At 41.2% G+C, this 25,137-nt stretch overlaps 1 long non-coding RNA gene across 2 annotated transcripts; it reads left to right on the forward strand.

Annotated features, from left to right (window-relative positions):
- Positions 1-654: 654 nt before the first annotated feature.
- LOC141956814 (uncharacterized) lies at positions 655-6,909 on the forward strand. 2 transcript variants are annotated; one of them, XR_012633019.1, is made up of 4 exons: positions 655-772; positions 1,160-1,304; positions 3,743-4,032; positions 6,683-6,909. It is a non-coding gene; the product is annotated as an uncharacterized LOC141956814 (long non-coding RNA). The 2 variants fall into 2 exon arrangements; XR_012633020.1 differs by lacking the exon at positions 1,160-1,304 and having other exon boundaries at positions 658-772.
- Positions 6,910-25,137: the final 18,228 nt, after the last annotated feature.

Genomic DNA, 25,137 nt, shown 5'->3' on the forward strand with positions numbered 1-25,137 from the left:
AAGGATGGATGTTTTGCTGCTCTGCTTGGTTTTCCTGCTAAATAGCTCATGATAAACTTTTACTACAAAATGCTTGTTCAGCAGCCCTTCTGTATCCTTCTTATAAAGGCTGTAGTGGTCCTTTGCCCCTATGTAATATGCTATTATTTTATGCATTTATGCCTATATAATATACCGATGTAGGTACTTCTGTTTACCTCCAATGAATATATTCCTAGTCTCTTCTTCCCCAGCAATGTTTTTCCTTTAACCAAGGCAAAGGAAAAGTGGAGACAATAAATCTCTCTCTCTCTCTGTCAGGGAGGGTGGCAGCAGACCCTCTGTCTTTGAAGCCACAAATCACAAGCGGCTGATCCTGTGCAGTCAGTGACAATATTGGGTTTTTTGCCCTCCTTACCGACTGGTCATAGCAAACATCATTACTGATGGCATCTGACAGGCCTACATCATGTTTTGACATTAGCTTTTAGTTACTGTTTTTTTTTAATAGCTGCCAGTGTGTTCAGTCAAATACCTGTCTGTCACCACAATCAGTCAGACCTTAATGTGTCTGTGTTATGGAAGAGGACCTCGGCATCTTTCCAGCACTTTATTATAGTCCCAGTATAGCTTTTTATCACAAATTCCTCACACATAGCTGTCCCTGCTCCACCACAGAAATCTTCTGGGTTGGCAGCTCCAGTGCCTGCTGCCATTAATCTTCTCCATGCTACGGAGAGTGGGGCACCGGGTGATTTATGGCAATTACCTGCTTTGGCGCGGTGGAGTGCAGGTGAGTTGGGTTGAATTGTTGTTGCTGGTACAAGTTTTGTCCCCGAGCAGCCCAAGGGTGTAAAATATGCCTCTGTACATGTGCATTTGCTTTCCTCAAGCGTTGCTCAGTTAAACAGGGGAGGGAGTATGCATTTTAGTGACATTTTAAAATAGTATTGAGGTGGTGGCACACTGGTAAGTGAAAGGTTAAATACTTTGACACCAATTCAGAATTAAAAGCTGTAATCAAATATCTTTGTTAGTTTCGTGAAAGCAACATTTTCCCAGGAAGGCTGTAAAATGCACATATTTTACCTGTGATTTCCCAGGCTAAGGAAGTTCTAGTTTTTATTTTAAGTGTCATTCTCTGGTTTTACTCCTGATTTTCTGTTATTTGAACTGGCAGGGACCTGAAGTGATGCATGAGAAGTGAAGGTTGTGCCTTTGATCAGCATCAATGCCTTGAGCCAATTAAGGAGCAATATTAATAGGCTCTCTGGGAATCCTCCTAAGCCTTCCACACCCAAAAAGATGATGCCCAGAAGACAGGGGTGAGCTGAGTATTTAAGGTCTTGAGAAATAAGAGAAGACCTTCAAGTCTTCATTATTAAGCAGCTTCCCCACTGGTTGTTGTGAAAGGGAAGTGTGTTTTGTAATAAGAAGACATATAAGTGATTTTTCCTCTTACAAAGATTCACATGGGTGCATGAGTGTGTGTGTGTTCATCTCGGTGGTTTATATCTACTGGGTATTAAGATGACTTGCTACATTTCTTTTTCCCTGCTCCTGCTTTTATTTGTTTAATGTCAGTTGGGAAAATGGAAGGTATGATGAATCCTCCAAATCAGCTTGCATATAGAGGAAAGGAGTATGCAGTAGGCTGAGTGCATGTATGCATTTGGAGAAGAGCTGCAGGAAGAAGTGGAACCAGCTGCTGGAGGAACACAGGTGGCTGAGGAGGACATTGGGGAACCTGTGCACTGAAAGATTTGGGGGGAGTCTGGCAGCTGGCACGTGGCTCTGTGGAGGTGGGTCTGCCCTACCCTGCTGTGCCTCTTCATTTTCACGTGGGAAATCACAGGGGCGAATGGCAACTCGGCAGTTGTACTGAGGTGGGACATGCTTATTCAGTAATAAAGAATGCCTTTTTCTTGCTTAGCTTGAGCTGTTTCCAAAGCAGCCTAAGTTAAGCTGGAAAAATGTGCTCATTCTGGAATGTGAATCTGTGAGGGCCTTATAGGAATATAAATATAGCATCTTATCTTGTGCTGTTATAAACTCCCACACAGACAAGCCCGGAGGCAAGCGGAAAAAAACAAGGCAGGGCTATTCATGATACCCCTGGCGTCAGCTACAGTCCTGGGCTGGCATGTGGGCAGCTGGAGCTGACATATGCTAATAGCGATTAACATATGTACACAGAGCTGCAGCACAAAGAGCCTGGACGAAGCAATGTTTACCAGGGCATCCTCTGGACATTGAGCCTTCTATTAAATGCTCTGTGTGATCCATGCTGTGATAATATGTAGTAAACCTGGTGTCACCTTTAAGGTGCAGCGAGGCTTTCCTCCAGGATGCCTTGCTTGAACACCCAGTTTTGGTACAGCCTTCTCAGAGCAGGTGAGTTCACAGCATAAAGGAGTTTTTGGGCTATGTTTCTTCCTAGGGGTTGGTTCCTGGGTGAGGACCACATGAGCCCTCCCAGCTATGGGATTGGGGGATTCCAGCATCCTTACTGCTTTGAGGCTTTCAGGCCAGTCTTAGTATTTGAGGTGGTCCAAAATAGCTGGGTAACTGTGCTCTCAGAAGCAATTTTATTTTTTAAACACTTCACTTTTTTAGCTGTCTAGGGCCATCTCCAACCCAAAGCCCTGTCATAATCTGGTGGCACACTGGGGCTTGTTTACAAGATAAACTAACAGCTGCTTTCCTCTCATCTACTGCCCCTGGTTCGAACTTGAAATGGGAATTATCTATGTGTGTCAGAACCAGAAGAGTCAAAGCCTCCTTGGAGATGCCCTTTGGGCTTCTCATTCTGCTACCTTGCAAACATCTTTCTGTTTTACAGGGATGGCAACCCAGCACCTAATCTTCCAGAGGCACATGTATTGCTCCCAGGGAGGCATGTTAGAAATGCAGGAACTTAATTTTTTTTTTTCACCCCACCATGGGTTAGCCCACTTCTGCTTATCAGCCTACCTCAGCACTTGGTGTTTGAAATCTGGATCAGATTTTTTTTCAGCTTTCAGGTCCTATGCATGATTTTCAGCAGTTGCCTCATTTGCTTTCAAAGCAGTTGAGTGAAAATGCATCCATTTTGATTTTTGTGCATCTGTAGTTAGAAATATAAGAGAAGAGGCCTTACTATTATTTTTTTTTTTTCTGAACCGATGTTTAGTGGCTGTATTAAAAGGCCACACACAAGCTCCTCTCTTATTTGCATATCAATGCTTAGCCTATTAGAAGCCAATGGAGTGAGGGTCTCGCAGTACATACCCTCTCACAGCTTGACGCTCAGACTTCCCATGACATCCTTTCTTCAGCTTTCATGTCAGTGAATATTATATTGTGATGCCTTGAAGCCAGGATAAACTGGGGCCGTTAAATGTTCAGATGTATGCTCAATCTGTGAAGCTCGCAGCTGCTCCACTCTTTTGATAATGCTAGTAAGCAAAATTAGTAAATAAAATAAATGCTCAAGGTTCATTTGCTGCACACCCCAATACATGAATGAGAATAGAATCGAGGACATCAAAGAAAAATAAAAAACAGGCTAGTAATAACATGTTCCCCTTAGGCCTCCTGCTTAACCTAAATGTTATGTTAAAGGGATAAATGGTTGAACTGAATTATTATACACAGTTAAAAGCCAGGAATGAGATTTGAGATCAGCATTATCTGCTTAAGACAAAAACCAGTAAATATTTTGCTGAGAAAATCTGATATGTTTAACACATTAATGACATTTTCTTATCATTTACCTGCACAGTGAAATCCTCAAGTGGCCCACGATGCTGGAGCACGATCACCTTCCTTCCTTCCTTCCTTCCCATTCCCCCCACCCTGACTTGTGTCTGTACTCTGAGAAGGGGCGAATCTGCCATGGCCGTCTGTGTTGAAACAAGATAGAAAGACTCCTGTGAAAGGGTGTTTTCAAAGACATCTGAAGAACAGAGAAGAAACCAAACCCTGGTCTTAACGTCCCCATGGTGGAGTTGGTGCAGGGATGGGGATGAGATGCCATTGGGAGACACTATTGGCTCAAGGTGGCCGTGGCTGGTGAGAAGGAGTTGGGGAAGGGGGAAGGTGTCCATGGGAGTGGGGCAGGAGGGATGGGGCCACCTGCTTTGTCTGAGGTGGGGGATGGAAAGGGCTGGGTGTGGGGCTCCCAGCACAGGTGCCACATGTGGATGGAGGAGGAAGTTGGCTCTAGTGGATTGTCTCAAGGCTCCCACCCTCCCAGAGCTGCAACACCCCTGAAAGTGCATGGCCACCTTGATCTCTCCTGCTAGTCTGTGGATTAAGGAGGGAAATACTGCACTACCTGCATACACCTCTAACTCATACTGCTGTTGGATTAAAATATTTTAAAACATACATCCCAGAGGTTACATGCTTCTTCCTCAAGAAGGCTCCGAGTTGGACTAATGACCTCATGTGATGGTGACCAAGGGCATGGACAGCGGAAAAAATCTGTGGCAATTAAGGTATTTGAAATTATCACTTGTGGAACAATCCTGGAGCATGGGTGTGCCAAAAAGTGTCCCAAATGGGAGTGCACCAAGAAGCTCCTTGTGAGCCTCCACCCACACTCAGAGCTGTCGTGCTGAACTGCAGTTATTGCCTTCACTGTTATGAGTATGCATGTTAGAGAAGCTTCTACAAGACTTCAGAAAATTAAGGTGCTACTGCCCCAAGCACTGACCAGCTGTCTGGCAGAAAACTGTCTTCTAGAGAACGGAGATTAAGCACACAATTACTTTGACCTGGAAGAAAAGAGCTACTTTCTGTGAGAAGGTATCAAAAAAACCAAAACAAACCAACAATGTTTTTTTTTCTGGCTCTGCTTTCTTCAAAGACAGAGGAGTGTGTCAGGTTGGTGTGTTGCAAGGTGCAGAAGCTGTATGCTTTTAAAACAATATCAGAAAAAACAGCACAGAGATCGAATAAATCCAAAAATTATTGTATGTGGAGCATGCAGAAGAATAAGATAAATGGAATAGTGGAGATGATGCACACTAGATCTGCGGATTGGAGAGGCTGCATGTCTCTCTGTGCTTCTTAAGTATGATATGACTCATGGCTCTGTGAAATATTCACCTCTATTTAAACCCACCATCTCCTCTTTATTATAAAGTCAATTAATTTAAAAATCCCTTCATAATAGGAGTATCAATGGCAGAATAATGGATTGCCTTGGGAACAGTGATCACATAAACTGGAGTCTTCCAAAGGTCAGATGATACACTAATATGAAAAATAGGATCCAACAACAGACACTTATGTTTAGGTATATGCTTTTTCATAAAAATCACTTTTATGAAGTGATCGTATCCAAAAACTCTGCTTAAATACAGAGAAAATGGAGTGAGAAAGCACAGTATTGTTGCAATTCTGGGGATGAAGACTGTGTTCTAAAAAATAAAAAAGCATCTGAAGTTTAAAGTTAATTCATCAAATTTCTCTCATCTACAGTACATGTTCTTTTTTTCTCCCTCCAGTGTTTGAATGTACCACTTGCAGTGTTAACACTAACTCCTAATCTGATTTTATGTATACTTAACTTTACACTCTATGAGTTCTCATTAAAACTCAAAATGTATAAATTTAAACACATGCTTTTAAACACACTCTTTGCAGAATTAGGGTTGCATGTTGTGAAATACATAAGATATATAATACAGCTGCATTAAAATTACAGCAGAATTCCTGGCTGGATTTTCCTGGTCACTTTTGTTATTTTAATGCAGTTTTAGAGGTGGATACTTTTAAAGATTGTGCTACAGGTTAAAATCTTAGTTGGAATTTTATAGCAGAACAAAATAGACCTAAAAGAAATACCTTTAACAAATGCAATTAGTTTTCCCATTTTGAAGTTATGTGTGAGTAACTTACAATTATATCAAATGTAGCTGAGATTTTATCTGAAATTTTCCCAAATCTTGTTGATTAACAGTTCACTGGGAATGCTCAGTATATGGCATTTCAGATGGTTCTTGGCTTTTTCCGGGCAAGTAAGTCACAACTTCCACCAGACATTTTCAAAAACCAGCCACTGATATTCCTGTAAATCTCATAATTTTAATGAGCGTCCCTGCCAGTGAACTCATTTCCTATATTGCCAGTGGAAACAGAACCATAGAGATGTGAACACCCTTGAAGCAAAACGAATTAGAGGGAATGCGCGCAGCTAATTTCCAAGATATACTTGGCCAAATCTAAATCAGAAGCAGAGGAAGATTTCTCACCCTGCCTCCAAACAGAGGTCCATCAGACATGGACACTGTGGCTATAGGAGATATGTCAGAGCAGGGCATAGGAAATCTTATAAAATAATTTCTTAACTATTTAACTCTAGGGAAAGTTTCTTCCTATCCCTCTATGTAGCCATCGCCGTGCAGCATGGGAATGCCTTTCTCTTAATTTTTCTGTTTTACGTAATATCAGTGTGGGTATTTCCATTTTCCACAGAAGTGCATAACTGTTTTTTTCTAATCCTGCCATGCTGTTGGCCTGTGACAAGAATCTCATTTACAGCAGTCTCACATTATATCCCTCCCTTTCCTCCCTGGAGCCTGTTAGCAGCCTGAGCAATGGAGGGTGCCTTCTGGTGACTGCATTCAGTTTTGATGTGCTGATAGCAAGCAAAGATTAAGATAAAATAACACACCTACTTAAATATCTGTACACTATCTGCCATGTTTTTCAGCCAGTTTTGAAGACATTTTGGCAATTCGCCAGAAAAGACCTGGGAGGAGCAACTGATGGAGTTGGTGTGCAGTGCGAGAGGGACCTGCTCAGCCCTCCTGTGCTCCTGGGAGGGAAAAATCCACCTGCAGATCTCTCAAATCTGTCTCCAAGAATTGTCTGCTCAGTGGGGAAGAATGGAAAGTGAGAATGGAAAAAATGAAAACAAAACACTGATTGGTTATAGGATCAAAGGAAAATTGAAAATAAAGAAATGATTCAAAATTGGGAAGAGTGTTTGGTGACTACTGCTTCTGTGTAATACCCCTTAGCTAAGAAAGACAGAATTATAAAGATTTCACTGAATTTCAGGACAGAACGGGACCATTACGATCAGTTACTCCGAGTTTCATGCTGCTGTTAAGGATGCTGATGCAGTCAGCTTTGCCGCGAGGCATCCCTGGAGACATGGCAGACTGAATGCTGAAGCCCATGGCCTCTCGCCCAGTGCCACGCTTTGAAAGCTGGGGAATGAAGCAGCTCCCCCCCCCCCCCCCCCCCCCCCCCTTGCATGTGCAGACCTCACTTGTATGATTCTCTCTGTGTGAGTATTTCCCCTTCACCCATGGCTCTTCCCTGGGCTACCATGACCTTCCCACCTCTGCCCTAAGCTGCCACCTGCCCCCCTTGCCCGCCTAGCCAAAAAGTCAGGAGAAAAACATTGCCTCACACAGCAGTTGGATATGGTTTTCCTCTAAAAAAACATACCTTTTGGCTGCTGCTTACTCTTTTGAAAAGCAAGGGCAACCTGTGCACTGTCAGGGGTGGGAGGCAGGTGAGGTGAGGCTGCTCCATGGCAGCACAGATGGAAAACACACCTTTTTACTTGCTTTGCTTTACTTTGATTTGCCTCATCTGAACATGCATAAATCAGGAAAGGACTTGCAGGTGCTATATTCTGTTCATGAAGTCTATCAAGACTATATTAGAGCTGTGGTTTGGTCTGGAGGAATCCCTGGTGGGATCTCAGGGGTTTCCCTGCACCCTACCAGCCAGGTGCTTCTGCTGCCTTCACTCCTGGAGCAGCACCTGCCCTCACCTGAAGCTGCCATGGAAAAGACCGAGCATTTCAGTGCTTTTTCAGCTCATCTTAATGTTTTCCACATTCCTCTTAACAACTGCCGTGAAGATTTTAATGTAGCAACCACGTTTTTATATGTAGCAATAACAGATTTTGTCTTATATTTTACAACACATGCTAACAGCTGTTTACAAAGTAGTGATGGTGGAATGCAGTCCAGTGGGTATACTGACTATTCATTTATCCAGAGGGATTACACCGCGGTGAACAGCATTTGGACTTCAATTTAGTATGCATCCAGCCGAATTATGCGATTAGCTGATATGCAATAAACCAGAACAGAAACACATGCAGTCAAATGGTGCCAGATAAAACGCATGTGATTCCTATACAGGTTCTTATAATACTGTCCAGTTAAATTATAAATACATAGTTATATGGAATTTGGCTATGTTACTGTATATCTATACATCTCATGTGCTATCTGAGAACATATATCTGTAGCTATATGTATAGATCTGCACTGATTTGGGGGTCTTTATATTAGCCATTAAATAATCTTTTTTTCTTTTTACTTTAGCTATACCAGACTTCAAAAGCTGTCAGAGAGCACTGTTTTTCTGTCATTTATAAGAGTTAAAAGACAGTCTTTTATTCAAAAAAGTTTCAGAGAAAAAGCCTCTCCCAGCAGAAACAGCTCAATGATTTTTAAGAACAAAGAGAAAGATTTTTGGTTTGCACTAGGACTTTTTACAATTATGGGGCCACCCCTGCCTCTATCTTGGCCCTGCCACCAGTGCTGCCTCTCCCCAGGATGGAGGGGATGGGAAGGAAGGACAGCTTCCCTCCTTCTCCCACCCTGCCCTAAGGGAGTGGGGTAGAAAGAGCCCTGAGCCCCATTTTTGTCCATGAGCACCCCTAGCAGGCTGCTGAGCCCAGGGAATAGAGCAAATAAGACAAGAAACAAAGCTGACAGGTTTGTCATCCCACTGGAGGCTCCTGACTATAATTTTCATCCTTTTTACCATCATAGGACTGACCACAGTCTCCACCACCAGCCTAATCCTCATGAGAAACAAAGGAGTCGGCAGTACTGTCTTGTGGACCACCTGTGGACAAGAGCTGGGTTTTGATATATAATGGAGATGAACTTGGATAAAATGAGGTATTGAGTGGAAAAAACCAGGGCATCCCAAATTAATCCACCTGTACCTCACCCTCCTGCCTGCACACAGGAGTAAGAGCCTCTCCATCGCTCCCATCCAAGAAGGATTGTGTTGTTACCTTTCTAGCTTTATCATTTTTCTTGACATTAACGTGATCAGTGTCCCGGCAAAGCTCAGAAGGAAACAAGCCTTTCCCTGTCTTCTTGTTTCACAAGACACAAAGCATTGGCCACATTAAGTAAGAGACCGGAAATAAATAGTAAACAACTGCTAACATGGTGAGCACTGCTCATCCTCCGTGCTGCGTGAAACCGGAACCTTACGGGAAATAGCACGTAAAGAGGTAATTAAAACTATATTTTTGTATATATCTAAGTAGGCCAAAAAATGGCTGTAGGCAATTCATCCAAAACAGTGCAGTAGGAGAGTCCTTGGCCTCATCATGAGGCTCAGACTATGCATGTGATCCCAAGTATGCAGCCAAATAGAGTTCGGTAACAAAATACAATTTGATCAAGTATGCAACCAAAAATATGTAAAAATAATAATTAAAAACATAGTGCAACTAATGTATTTGCAGGTATTGTAATGTTAAAAGATTGTTGAGTATCCTTCATCTTTTAAAGTGCTCTCCTTTTTCCCATATGAAGGTAAGTAAGCAGTTCTCCCTCTATGCCTTTCAACAGTTTTAAAAAACTGTAGGGTTCATATAAGAAAAAATTCTTACAAATATTTAGTCAGCTTGGCTTTTAATTTGGAATATGAATTTGCATCAACCTCTCAAAACAGCAGGAGGTCTGTAGCCCGTTCTGTACATAACTGCATGTATTTACTTTTTCCATATTTTTCTGGAAAATTTGCAGTAGATTTTAAAAATATTTTCATGTATTTTTGATATGTAAACATGCAGACAAAGAGAGAGAGAATGAATGTCTGTGAATTACTTGATATTCTAAAACCATGTTTCCAAATGCATTTATCTGAATTCAAGCTGTGACTTAATAGCTGTAGCTGTATCAACACTGTATCAGTTTACCATAGGAGGAAAATATATGAAATGAGACATAACCTACTAAGGTCACTTCAGGGGCTATCACCGAGCGGAAAATGAATGCTAATATTTTCAGATTTAACATGGGTAAGCCAGTCAGAACCAATAGTTTGGGGCTGAATTCTGAAATGCCCTTGGTGAAAGTAATGCAAGGGGGATGGTCAGTGAGATGGAATTATTAAAAGATAGGGTGGAGCCAAGCCCAGCCATATGGTGAATGCCATAATCGGGGCAGACCTGTCATGGCCAAGCAAGCTGGGAAAGCAGGCGAAAAGAAATTGTCCTGAAAGAACAACATGCATCCCGCCATGAAGAAATGAGGGCAGAGGGCTGTGGGCAACGTGTCGACCAGTGACTGACACTTGCACTGATGAAAGACAACACTGGAAGTTGAGCCCCAGCTATGCAAAGTTGATTAGGGTAGATGGGACTCTTCATCATGCCTTGAAAAATCATCACAGCTCAAAACACTCACTTCCAATATGCCTAATAAAACCCTCGGTCATTCATGCAAGTTGGATGAGTAACATATCTATCAGCAAAATAGCTGCATAACTGGGTACATCAGACATAGCTGTCCATAACATACAAAACCCAAAGTCCTTTCTACCAACAAAAGATAATGAGGGTCTCTGTCTCGCTGCAACTATGACAGAAGTCTGAGATTTACTATGGATGGTCTTCATTTTTCTTCAGTTGTACTTTTGGTGAAGGAATTTATACATTAAAATGCATAAACATGTTTGCATTTTGATAAGTATTACAGTCAACAGAATCATTAACCAGGTATTTAATCTGCTATCAAAATTAGAGCTCAGTCCTCGAATATGTTATTTGTTGAGTGACTCTCACGGGATAACCTGAGTAACATTTACTTCAGGTGCTTTCAGGACTGAGCTCTCATACACCAAAAATTGCTGTGCAAGCAGCCTGCCCCAGTGCTCCCCAGTTTGCACTGGAACACTCTCTGGATCACTGTCTGATCACAAAGGGGGACCTACATTGCTGGGAACACCTGAGCTGGTGCTGACTCCAGCTTCTTGTGTCCACATTATCAGTGTTGCATCAATATGGTGTAGTTCAAAGCTGGCTTGTCTAGTGTTAGCCCTGTGATTTTTGCAGCAGCCTGTGGTATGATACAGCCGACATATCTTTATTATCTTCTTCTTTTGTGCCAATACAAACAATTGCATGAGGTTTTAAAAATTCAAAAGTAATTCATGGCAAATTAATGTGGCACTTCCACATGCATCTGAAAAGACAAACCCTCTCTGTGCCAGGAAGCCTCTGAGTAAAATGGTGGTTTCAGTACTGAACAGGTGAGTGTATCTCTGAACTTTTGAGTATAGGAATGAGAACAAAAATCAGTCAATTAAATCCAGGGAGACAGGTTCCTTGTTGTTAAGTAACAGTCATAGTCCTTATGCTCTTGGGCTCAGTCTTCTGTCTAACTCACACTACAACCACTGACCATATGCACATGTTCTTATATGTATGCTAGAAATCTATTACAATTCTTGCACCTATAGTCACTGAGGTTTTTTGTCTGTTTTTTCTTTTGTCACAATACAGATCAAGTTGTCATGTTTGTACAAGTAAATTATATGTAACTAGGACTGTTCTTCAGTGTTAGAGCAAACCAGCACAGAGTGGGCTGCACTTGTATTAATAAATTCTTATCCTCTGTGCAGGGTGATCATACCCAAACAGTGCAGCAGAAATGGTCCCTGGCCCACGGTAGCTCCTAAACCATGCCAGGGACCTGTTTGAAAGAATACTTACTGGCCTGGGCCAAAGCTCTGCCAGGGACAGTTTAACTGTACAGATGATGGAACGCCATGGCTGGAAACACTTCTTGGCATTATTTAATTTCCTAGTATGGATGTGATTAGTCTGACCTGACATTGAACCGTAAATAAAATCCCGTTTTTAAAATAAAACCTTAGAAGAAAGCATTCTGTTTAATTCTACATTTTTTTGCAGCCTTATATCTCTGTGCATTGTTTGTCATTTTGTCAACATTCACTTACATTTGCAAATGCTAAAACTTTGAAATGCTCTTTTGCTCAAATAGGAATATTATTTACCCATTCTTTTTTCTCAGACTTCTTATAAACTAGAAGACTTTACAAGGTTTTGCTTTAAAAATTAATTTCTCTATTAGTTTTCTAGAGGAAATATACTGCCTCTCAGGTGGAAAGAAAAAGATTACATCTCTGTTAGGTTTTAATTTTTCTAGAAATAATCCATCCACTACAGCTCAACATCTGCGAGCCTCAAGAGCAAGTTGTCATACCTCAGACAAGCACAGAGAAGTGAAAGAATTTTCTAAGAAGCCAGATATAATTTTATGGCAGTGAATTGCTACCCTATGAACACTGAGGAATTGTGGCGTTCCACTTCTCATTATGTATGCCCACAAGAGAAATATTAAACTAGACTTTTCTTTGACTGTTGCCTTCGTTCTCTCTTCTCTTGTACATACTTATAAAATAAAGATCAAACTTCCTTGAATCCTTTTTATCTGCTTTGAAGTCTAAGGAAAACTTTTTTGGAAATTCTATTTTCATCTCTGTGAATTTATTCTCTAATGCTTCTAACTTGTCAAATATGGACCGTGCTGTTCAAGGAGCAGTTAGGAAAAAAAAGCCCATCTTTGAATCTACATGAACAGACAATCATTCTCACCATTCATGAAAGCCCTCAAAAACGTGAAGCCACAAAATACTCTTTTATTACAATTTCTTTTGGACCAGTTCTAAGGAATGTCCTCTAGATTCTGTGGAGGGGGAAAAAAATGGTCTTCTTTTTCCTCTTTTTGCCCAGCAAATTACTTTTTGAGTATGTAAAACAAGCAAATCCTACAACTTTGGACACCTCTTTCAGTATTCTTTTCTTGTTCCTTCCCCAGAACTCAATTTTTGCCTAAAGAATTGTAAAGGGTGGAGGTATTGTAACTTTAGAAGGATAAATAAAAAGTATCGAGTCTGGAGAAGAGGAGGCTGAGGGGAGACCTCATCGCCCTCTACAGCTCCCTGAAAGGAGGGTGCAGAGAGCTGGGGATGAGTCTCTTTAACCAAGTAATAAGCGATAGGACAAGAGGGAATGGCCTCAAATTACACCAGGGAAGGTTTAGACTGGGTATTAGGAAGCATTTCTTTCCAGAAGGGGTCGTTATGCTTTGGAATGGGCTGCCCAGCACAGTGGTGGAGTCCCCATCCCTGGAGGTGTTTAAGGGTCAACATAGCACTGAGGAATATGGTGTAGCTGGGAACTGTCAGTGCTGGGTTAACAGTTGGACTGGATGATCTTCAAGGTCCTTTCCAACCTTCTGTGATTCTGTATCCAACTCAGAGCCCAAAGATGGGAAGACAGAGAATCTCCCTTTCCCTGCAGAGGTGCAGGGGGTGTCAGGCTGGAGTCCCTTAGGTAGAAACCCAAATCTCTGACTCCGCTTGGAGGAATACAGAAGAGATACCATCTCCTGTAGCAGATATGACTGACTTTTTTCTAGTAAAGAAGGCCATGTGAGGGCAGGCGTCAGGCAGTGCCTTAGTGAATCTGGGAAGAAACTTCTAATTAGAAGCTACACATTCACCTCATGCCCTGGAGGGCTTTGTCCCACTGCCCCACCTGCAACTGAGCCCTTCTGCCCCAGGCAGGGTGCTACAGCCCAACCCCCAGTATCAACCTCCAGCATTTCGAAATTGCCCTGTGAGATGGCTCTGTGTCTGGCTGCTGAGATTCAGTCTCCTCTCTGTGGCTGCTGCAGTAAATCCTCCTTCGTTCTTTTGTGTACAAACTAGCTTTACTTTCCTATTTTCCCAAGCACCTGAAGCCAGCCTGTCCTGTACAACATAATGCTTTCTCAGCACATCTCCAACAAGCCAACTTCTCAGCTGTTTGTTGCTGTAGGACAGTTGGACCCTTTGAAGGAAACTCAAGATATGGGCAACCAATACCTTGTTTCACTTGGAGAGTGGAGTCTGTTGGTCCTGGTGGAAACACAGGAAACGTGCTGGTTTTGCAGTGAAATAGTACTGGGGGAAGCTTGTGTGGCTTGAAAAACAACAAAAGGAGCAGTCCTTCTCTCTGAGGGTGGCCTTCACCCAGCTTCCATCTCATGCATCTGCAAAGTCACTTTTTTCCTTTTGTAGTTTGTTGTTGGAAAAGGCTATTAAGTTTTTCAGAGATGGATGACATGCTGTTTAAAATCTGCTTGGGTCTGAAATGGGTGCAGATTGATCTGGGATGGTCTTCAGCCTAAAATACTGTTGTAGAAGTTGCATTGATATTATAGATGGCATATAGATATTTCTACTGTGCAAGTGTACATATCTAATGTCGGATGCGTATAAACACACACATTCTGTTTAGACCTCATCAAAAGGCTGATAATGGTAGGCTTTACATCTCTTAAGTGACAGGTCTTATGACTCAAAGTACCTAACCCAGAGATGTGAAAAGGCATTGTATGGCTATGTTTTTAGGAGAAAAAAAAAATTAAAAACCTGCAGCAATGAAGAGCTTAGTGCAAGATTTCAATTTTCAGCCTTACAGCTATTACATTTCAATCTGATGCACTAAAAGATTTTGTTGATCCTAAACTACTGAACAGCAAGAAGGAAATGTCTTTTTTCCCCCCTTTGAAGCAGGTGGTTATTGTTTTAAATTATTAGGGATCTAAACTTGGCTACCATCCAAGATATGCCATGGAGCTTAGGTCCTCTGCTCCAGCATGAAAAGCACACACCCAAATATTTGATCAGAGCATATTCTTCCAGCCTCTCTGACAAAGACAGACTCAGAGATGACAATACAGATTACAGTTTTCTTTCAAAATCTGAGAGTATTTTTGTTTTGGTTTGGCTTGTTTTTTTCCCCTGGAAGAATTAAACATGTTCAGTCAGAAAGGTCCAATGAGTCTCTGGCAAACAGAAAAATTCGTCAGAGATCCAAATTAAGAGTAAAACAAGGGAAGAAGAGGGCAACTCACAGCAGTGCATAGACACTGCCTCTTGCATGGTTTTACTCTTGTGTGTTTGATTGCCTGTGTGAGTTTTGCATCTTGTATATTACGTTTATCAAAGATAAATCAATGAGAAGGGAGATTAGAGGGGATGAAGAAAGGCAAAGAAAAAAAGAGAGGAGGAGAAATCTTATGCATATGTGAGGCCAAGGGATATTGCCTTTCAGGGTTCATGCACTGTTATCTTTAATTTTGATGGTATTTAAAAAGAATGGTAATGAGTATCAGAGTTAAAATGCAAGGGTTGATGATTTCAAAGAAAATACATTGCCCAGAATTAGCTGAGGCAATGGGCCCCAAGGCTTTTCTAGACCAGTGAACCACCTTTAACCCTCAGCTACCATGTGCCCTTTGAGGAACCTACTAGGGCATTTTTCAAAGAGTCCAGAGCAGCTGTGCAAATTGCACTTTGCTGAAAACTTCCTCCTGGCAAATCAGAAAAACTACATGGAAAATAGCAGCATGGAATGCTTGGCCACAATGTACATTTGCATATTTTTTCTGTTTATTATGGTCTATAGTCCATTTGTGACTACTTACTGAGGCTTCTGGGCCACTACAGAGCCATGGGCTACAGTCTGTGGACCACTGAGCTATGGAACCAGTCCTCATTAAAGAACACCTGCCAGGGATTATTCATCCTTCAGGGTAACTTCCATACATTAAGAGTCCTGTTGGTAGGAAAATATTAAATAAGAAATTTTAAAAGGACTGGATTGCTGGGAGGTGATTTGCATTTGTGCATTGGGCTAGTTCAGCTGATGATGTCAAGAAAGTTTGTTCTGCTTTACTATTGCTTAAGTCAGAATCTGGAAGGATTGTTCTTTCCTGAGTCTGTTTTTAAAATGAATGCTCCCAAGACTTACTCTACCTTGTATTAGTGGCAAAGATGGTTTCGGTCATTTTTTAAGCTTGACAGTAGAAATTAACACCACTGCAAATCTGGGTTGCATTTTCTTATACCTACTGATTTTATGGGCAAGTATTTCAGGTGTATTTGTTTGCTTACACAAAATCAGAGTTGTTTACGTGTGTTAAATAACCACCTATTGAATACCTAACATGACAAATGAGGACATGCTAATATGCCTGCCTGCCCTGGTAGCTATATGAGACTAGGGCATTCTTTCAATCTGGCGGTTATCAACTGTAACATTATCCAACTCTTCACGAGTGTGGGTGAAAGAGCATGCAGGAACAGATTTAGAGTTTTGAGAATTCAGGTAAATATACCTGCAAATTTGATGGGCATGGTAATGCAAAGCATTAAGAAATTGGCTTATAGTCTGAAGTACCAGTTTGCTACTGCTGACCTGACACACTGGCTGTTCATGGGCCACTTAATATAATGACAACGTTGACCTGAGATCCTTCCTGTGAGGCACGAGAATGAAAGAGAAACAGCCTTCCCATTGACTTTCCTTAATTTTGTGCATTCGTCAGAAACCTAACATTTTGTGAGGTATTGATTTCTGTTGCTGGTTTTCTTGATCCTTAATGATATAATACTATGTAAAACATTTCAAAGAAAAATGTAGTAATCTTAGATTGGAACAAACTGTTCTGTCGATAAGTAGTGTAAGTGTACCACAAAACCAACTCACCCTTAACATGACAGCAATTTCTTCAGTGACATTTACGAGCTCATTGGAAGAACAGTAGCAATTTTATTCATTGTTTGGGGCTTACTACCCAATGTATAATGAAAGTGTTATGAAAATTAGAAAGTGCATATAACACAGCTCTTCTGTAGTGTAAATAACACAACCATTTAAATTATACACATACTAGAATTATATTATACACATATACCCTATACACAAAGTAGAATAGACCTTTTACCAAATTAAGCTGTATTTTAATTAGGAGAGTGGTAACAAGCCTTTAAAATCAGCCAACGCTGTATTTTGGTTTTAACTCAGAATTTCTTGGGCTTTTTGAATTCATGACAGACCCTTAGGGATACATTTTCAAAGCACTGCACAGGATTTTAGCCATGCAAATCCCATTAAAATCAGTGGGAGACATGTGGCTAAAACCCACACAAGGCTTTGGAAGCAACATGCCCCTTAATGTTATCTAGACAGTGTTTCGGCCTGCGAATTTCCTTGCTTCCAATTTTTACAACTGGATTCAAAAGGAAATAAAATTTGCCATGGGGATGTGAGAATTTTAACAGGATGCAGACTCTTGTAGTTCCAGAGAAGTAGTTCTCATCTATCAACTACATTAACACATGGTAAAGGTATTTTTGTTCTCTGCTTTAGAGGCTTAATGTGTACCCAGCTATTCTGACCCGTGATTAAATGATCTTACTGTGCGACTATGCAGCTAACTGACTTTGCAAATGTACATATATTGTAGTTCTCAGGAGATGACAATTTCTTGTAATGAAGTCTTTGAACTGTGTAGACCATAGTTCCCTTTTGGCTGACGATTGTATTTGACTACAGTGCTGTGATACCCTGAGCGATGTGCTATCTGCTGCCAGGCGTTTCAGAAAGACCCAAATGCACTGTAAAAGTCACAGATCAGGTACTCTCAGGTAAGAGCAGTAGCTGATCAGCATGAGCTTTAGACAGGCAGGTGTTCCCTGGTGGGGATCTGCAGCACGGCCGAGACGGGCGGAGATGAGCTTGGGAGCACATTTTGCTGTTAGGTGAGAGGGGAGAACTTTAGTCTCTGTCTGAAGCAGATAGAGAAATTAAGCTTTCTTTAGACTGTGTCTATCACCAGACATTACATACGGAAGTAAAAAATATTATGTCCAAAGAGGTTGCTCAAACAAGCACCAGGTCCTTTATTCAAATTCAAGTTACAGTCAGAAACTCCTGATGTGGAAGGTGTCTGGTACCGAAACTAATGGGGAAAACCTGGACCTGCAAGAAGTGCGTGTAGGCACATGTAACAAACCCAGGGCAACCGGAAATGAGAAACCTGCTTATCTATACGACAGGTAAAAACACACACCAAAATTTGAGCCCCAAGCTGAGACACTTTCAAATGACACAATTTTCGAGACCTGTGAATCCAAGTGTCGTGGAGAGGGTTAATTCCCCTCTTCTTTCCGTGCCAGGGTTGCAATTAAAACATGGCAATCTTACAGTATTTGTAAGGGGCTGAGCAAGAAGATCTTTGGTCGCGCAGCTCGTGCGGGAGCACCTGCCGGGGCACCCTGGCACTGGGAGCAGAGGTTTGGGGCCTTCTGGCTTTAACGCGCGTTCAGCTTGCGGAGTTGCGTGCGGTCGGCGTGCCCTCGCCCCGCGGCGCATACTGGGCTGGTTTTGGAAACCCCGCGGAGGGCTCTGCGGGGCAGCGGCTGCCAGGCCGCGGTGTGTGTGTGGGAGCGCGCAGGCCGCGGCCGCCCCCAGCCCCTCCCGGGCCCTGCACTAGGTGGAGCTGCAGCCCGCGGCGGGCAGAGCCCAGCGCCGCCGCCGCCGCCGCCGCCGCCCTTTGTCCGCCCGCGGCGGGGCGGGGGCCGGGGCCGGGGCCGCCGAGCCCTGCGGAGCGGAGCGGAGCGGGGCGGCCGCAGCGCTCTCGACCACGGCTTGCTTCAAATACTGAATCTTCCCCTTAACGACGCTGCATAAAATGTCTTTTCCTCGTGGGTTTGGGTTTTTTGGTGTGTTTGTCTTTGGGTTGTTTTGTTTTGTTTTGTTTTAAAATTGTTGTTTCAGCAGAGCTTAAAATAAAATTTCCTAATTATTCCACCTAATACCATAATCTCGGTATTAAGATTTAGTAAAAAAAAAAAAAAAAGATATTTAAAATTGTACTCCAGTGTAATTTGCTGGGCAATTGTTGGGAGATGTCTTTGCATTTGAGAGACATTCAACGGCATTGCTTTATCTTCCTGGTTTTCTTAATTCCAAATAGGATCATATGTTTCCCCAAATTATCTGACAATACCATTATAATGAATTTAAACTTTGAGGTTTTCCCCCTGCCTAGTTTTATCTTACTAAATTGTCCAGTGCAAAAATATAAATAAGGCGACTGCCTTTCCCCCCCCCCCCCCCCCCCCCCCCCCCTTCGTATGTGCCTTTACTTTTTTCTACACTCTAATGACATTTGGCAGGCTCAACTGTGTAATGCTTGACTGGTTTTATTGTTGTCTGCTCCCAGTGGGGAATAGTTGACACTGCTCTCTGTTTTCAATTGATATCCATTTTCAACAATATTGCTTTCTATTAGATTCCTGCACAGTTTGTGCCAGCCAAACCGAATATTTACCATGTTGCCCTCAAAGCCTCAAATCAACAAACACTAAAATAAGTAAAATATGCATTTACTATCTGACATTTTCAAATTTTCCTTTCAAATTATTATTTTGACTGTATTTCACAACAAATGAATCAAGCATTAAAGATACAGTATTGCTACTTCAGGTAACTCAGATTGATTCTGAGTTTTAAATGACAGGCTAAGAGGGTTCATGAAAAGAGGAAAACTTAATGCACTTATCTGCATTTCGTTAGCTTCTGTGATCACTTCTTCGAAAGAGGATGCACAGATTTATACTGATTGTCATTTCCAATCTCTGTGTTGAATGAAATTGTTCCTTGTATAATCTTACTAATTCCAAGGAGTTTGCTCATGTAGTAAAATAATAAAATCGACTCCTGGAATCCTTAAATTTTGAGTTACCCCCTGAGCTTCTCAGCTCATCTGAGGCAGGCTTCTGTTTCTTGTCATTGCTTTCATGACTTGGTGTTTGCCTGCCTTTCCCAGCTCTCCAGCCCTGCACTGCCTCAGTTCCTTTCACCAACTCTTTTCACCTTTGACACCTGTTTATCAGCTTCCCACACTCAGCTCAGAGGCTTCTCCGTTAATGGTATGTCTTTCTAATTTTCAGTCACAAGTCATTTATTATGTGCAATTTTGTTTTGTAAAGCCCAGTTTAAGCAGTCAATCTTGTTGATTGCATGGAAAATCGTGGATCAGGTAGTGAAACACTGTGTACCTTTCCGGAAGGTTTTCTGTAATAAGCTCTTCTTCTCTTGTTCCTCCTTCTCCTCCTTGTATATCTTTTTCCTCTTCTTTGTCATTTTTGTTTTCATCTTCATCTTTAGTAGCTCTGTCTGTTTTGTGCAGAAGACCTTTAAAACTTGGCAAGAAAAAGGCTCAAAACAGAGGGAATGCTGCTTCTTATCCTTGTGCTCCCTTCTACCCCTTCCAAAATTCCACCTAGAACTTTTGGTGAGTTATAAATTTTTTAAATCTTATGTACCTGACTTGAGTCACGGTTTGTAGTGTTGGAAAGAATGAACAGGAACACTGAGAAGGGCCATGCTCTTGCCATCACTCCAGGAGCAGCAGCAGCAGAAGCTCAGGCTGTAGCAGGAGCACCAGGACACAGTCTCTGTGGCAGGAAAGGAGAGGGACCCTGTCTGCACTCCCCAGTAAGCAGTGCTGGGCCAGCTCTCCTTCCTCCAGCATGAGGGTGGAGAAAGTTGATGCTTGAGCCAGACACGTCTAAGTCGGTAGAGGCCGAGAGACAGGCTTTCTCCATCCTTCAGCACAAAGATCCGTCTTTTCCTCCTCCTATATACTATAATTAGCCCACAAGCCTTGTTGTACCCAGAAGATTTAAAAATGTAAGTAAACTTGCATAACGTTGAAGCTGACATAGGTTCATGTAAGCTGCTTGTTTTTAAACTTTCTTAGTACAATAACAACAAAATGATACCAACTACATAAGAAAATACATAAAGGGACTACATTCAGAGAAAACCACCAAGAATTATATAATATTACATAATCCCAAAATTAGGGATCAGAAGAACTGAAGCTGCTGTGGAAATTTCTTTGACCCCTTTGTGTCCATAATATTCTGATATAATTTTAATCAAGTTATAATATTCTCTTTAATCCACAGGCAAAATGCTTTTTTCCCTGCACAGGATGGATGGTGTTTGCTGAACTGGTAGTTATTCAATATTTTGTTTTTCCCCATCAGTCAATGCATGACCCCAGGCTTTATTTACAAAACACCATCCAAGCCCTGCACTTAATACAGAATTATTAATTTCCTCCTGGGCTGTTCTTTTACTCTCCTCATCAACAGTGCTTCACAGTGGTTAATGGAGTTCTATATTTGGCCTGTGGCATAGGACTTTCAGTTTTTCTCAAATCGAGTGTGTGATATCGTTTCCTTCCCTGATATTTATTACCTTTCCATAATGGCACAGATGTGCAGAGGTCTGATCATAAATTGGTTTCATCTCCTGTGTGGATCCCCCAAGCCCCTGAAGTCCTGGAAGTGAAATGCCGGCTCCTCCCTGCTGTCCCAGTGCTCCAGGTTGGGCAGGGGAGGCCCTGGAGGGGAGCTCTGGCAGCCCCCCCTTGGCCACAGCCCCTTCACCCCTGTTTTGTGGTGCAAAGAGGGTGAACTGTGCTGTTCCCTCGTAATCTGTCTGGATGATTTGTGTTGTCATAGCTCATACAGTGTGGAAAATACATTCAAATATAACACACAAGCTGTCAGAAAGAGCTACCAGTCTAAGACAAATAATGTACAAAGAAAAAGGCACACGATGGAGCAGAGATGGTAAAGCTTAAAAAAAAGTCCAAAATCTCAAAATATTTTGAGACATGGTACTCATCTTTTTTGCTGTCAGTCCTTAGGGCAAAATTCATTTGTTTATGACTGGGTTAGAGAAATCCCAAGTTTTCTCTTCTGGAAGTTAAATGGGAGCCTTTGGCTGAGCCAAAGGTGTAGACATGATTTTCACCTTAGTTTCTTTTGAAGAAAGACAGTTTATCATCACAGTCAACAAATCAAGTAAAGACACTTCTGAACACAGGCAAAGCAGAGATGTCCTACGTTGCTGTAAATCAGTATAGCTTGAGGAGCTCTAGCCTTGGGTTTTCACCTGGCAGAAAGGAGGCTCAGTGTTTTCACTTGGCGTCTCAGTGCCTTCGTGTATGCTCCAGCCCTTTATTCAAATGCTGATTAAATTTAGTTAATTACAATGGTAACCAACCACGGCATCCCAAGGTGCCCCCTACCACCTGTGAAACCCAGGATAACTTCTGAAAGAAAGACATACACACAAACATTGCAGGGATAAGCTAATGTTCCCTGAGAGCTGGTTATTTTGTGAGATAATATTATGGGATAGTGATTGCCTGGTAGATAATTGTGTGTGAAAGGGTATTTTGTCATACTTGTTTTGCTTTTTTCCTCGGGTAGGCTGAAAGCTGGAATGTATTGAGTTTCCAAAATAGAAAGAGCTGGATTCTAAAGTGACTCCACAAAAAAAATAAACACATAAATCACAGCATTCACATGAGAAAGGACGCAAAGGAACTTCTTTAATTACCAAGGTAGATTCCATTTTATTAAGTGGAGGAGAAAATAAAGCTTTGGTTTGTGGTTCCAGATTGCTTTTAACATTAACTATATACGTTCACCAGTTGACAGAAAGAAGAACATAGTAGATTATACAGCCAAGGTATGATTGAAGACATGTAGGCAGGGGGCAACTTGAGAAGCATTGATCACAATCTCATTAGGTCTGAGATTGCAGCAAAAATGAATGCTAAATGAGGAGAAGGAGAACAAAAACATGCTAGAGTCAGACTTGCATTTCTCGGGAGGATGAGCTACACGGTCATAAAAATCAAATAGGCTGAGGTGTGGGGCTAAGGGAACAGCAAACCCCAAGAATTAAAGACTAGAGAAAGAAAACCGTGTGGACTGCTCCTCTGCTAGCAAGGAATATACCAAGAAAAGATAAATATGTGGCTAAATAAGGAGATTCACACTGAGGTTGAAGAAAAAAAGAGGGCAATCTGATAGACAAGTTAGTTGTAAAGGAGAAAGAGTGTTGTCCAAAGAGCTGCAAGTACAGTGAAAAGAGAGACAAAACAAAGGTAGTGTGCTGAGTAAAAATAGCCAAAGAAATCAAGCTAATTAGTATGAAGCAAACAAGCTTGACAAACTGTCTAAGGCCAGGCAGAGGGTGGAGAGGGGAGGGCAGGTAAGAGGTCAAACGAGCTCTTTGCTACAGTATTCATTTAACAAGATGAAGGTCACATCTCAGAAAGTGTGATAGATTTTTCTGGATGGGAAAAGTGAAATGTCATCAAGAATTATGGTTATGTCACAGCGGTACTCTCATAATCTTGACAAGTCTCCAGTCCTTGCTTAATTAGTAGGCCTTGTGTTTCTGAAGGGGCAAATATAATAGGAAAAGCTAGCTGAAGATATTTAGCAATTCTGAGGAGACGCGTGACATTTTCCTCATTGTATTTTCTCATCTCCCATGCATCAGTCACAAAATTTTAAATTGTCTGCAAGAGAAGGAAGTTGGTGGAAGATGAGTGGCTTATATATTTAATCTACATCATCTAATGCCTCAGTGACTGCCTATTATTGTCAAAATACGACAAAACACTTATATATATACGTTCTTCTAAGCATACAAATAGCTCTGCTGAAGTCAATGGAATTATTCTAGTGTTTAAAATTGAGCATTTTCTCTGAGATTGTATTAAAGCAAAAGCTAAATGCTAGTGTATCCAGTCACAGTAAAGCGATATATTTCCTTTGAAGTCACTAGGAAAGATGTGCCGGACCTGTAGCTAAGGGTGAGCTGAGGACACTCCGGTCACAGAAAATGCACCCAAGAAGTCTCTAATGGGCATTTGTCCTTCCTGGGTAAAGAATTATCTCATTCCTGGGGTTATGATTTTTACACTTAGTACAACTGGACAAAAGCTCTCCTAATGCTTTGCCCATGCTGCGGTGGTATGAGCAAGCTGGTGAAGAGGAATACGGTTCTCTACAGTTACTCAGTTAAGTTGAAACTTAAATAAAACAAGGCTGATGGCTGGAAAATGCTAACAATACCCCCCCTGCACACCCTGAGAAGAAGCTATTCCAAAGTATTTAACATTCACAAGTAAAATTAGATGGATTGATATATTCTTGGAGAAATATCTATATGTATATTATATTTGGCATAATTTAATTTGGAGAAATGTAAAATAACGGTAAATCTTCCAACAAAAGAGAAAACTCTGTGAAGGATGTTACAGACTCCAAACACAAACCAGATGAATGCTTTTTGTCATTTTCTGGTGTTAGATCAGAAGTCTTGTCTATTTAGCATGGAGAGGGGAAGAAAGAAAAAGATAGGAATTGATAGAGGCTTGGAAAATCTTGAATAGCCTGTCAAGGGCTCTTACTGATGAAAGTTAAAGGCAACACTTGTAAAAATGATTTACATGCACTATTTTTTATACTGCGCACAGTTTAATAGTGGACCTCAATCTATTTTATGAGACAAATACCTTAATATAGATGATTTGCAAAAAGAATGCAATATTTACCCAAATAAGAATAACATCCTCAACTACATTTAGTGCTAATTTAAAATGACAGGGGCTATCAATCCTCCGACTCCTCAGTATAACCTAATCACCAGCTGGGGTCAGGCCAACATTTGCTTTCTAGCAAAGTACTGTGGAAATAGATGAATTGCCCTGCTCTCCAGAGCATTCAATATTGGCTGCTTCTGAAATCAGAAAACCAGCCTTGAGGAAGCATCACAACATCTTGTGCCTTTTTCATTATTAATTTTTATTATGTCCTTAGCTGCTAATATTTTTAAGCGTGCCACTCTCCAAGTTGTGTTACTTTCTTATATGCGTTTTAGTTTAGAATTTGTAATTTACTGCTATAACCTCCAAAAGACCCTGGAAAACAAGATCTGCCTCTCAAAGGTCTTTTTACCTTAGGTATATAAATGTGAAGAAAAATAAATAGGCTGAAGTTAATTGCCAGAACAAATAAGAAGTTTGGAAAGATTATTGTTTTTAGGAAATTAAAAGAAAATTACCTGAGCCAAAAGGCAAATAGTGAGTATGGTAATAGATTTTTTGATGAAGAAAAATCTCTGATCATAAGTAATTATCATGATAGAGTTTAGCTTTTTTTTTTTTTTTTTTTTTCTGAGTGGTTACAAACTTTGTAGCTTTTGTAGTCTTCTCTCTTTTATATGTGTTCCTCCTTAAACTTAATAATAATAATGATGTTGGTGTCGTTCAGTGTAAATTAGTTTGATTTTTCCATTTGTCTAAGAAAAATGTGATGCTGAAGAGGCAACAGAATGATATTGTCCTCAATTGTCTGGATTTTGGT

The sequence above is a fragment of the Athene noctua genome, chromosome 2, assembly GCF_965140245.1.
Source record: "Athene noctua chromosome 2, bAthNoc1.hap1.1, whole genome shotgun sequence".
Classification (NCBI taxonomy): Eukaryota; Metazoa; Chordata; class Aves; order Strigiformes; family Strigidae; genus Athene; species Athene noctua.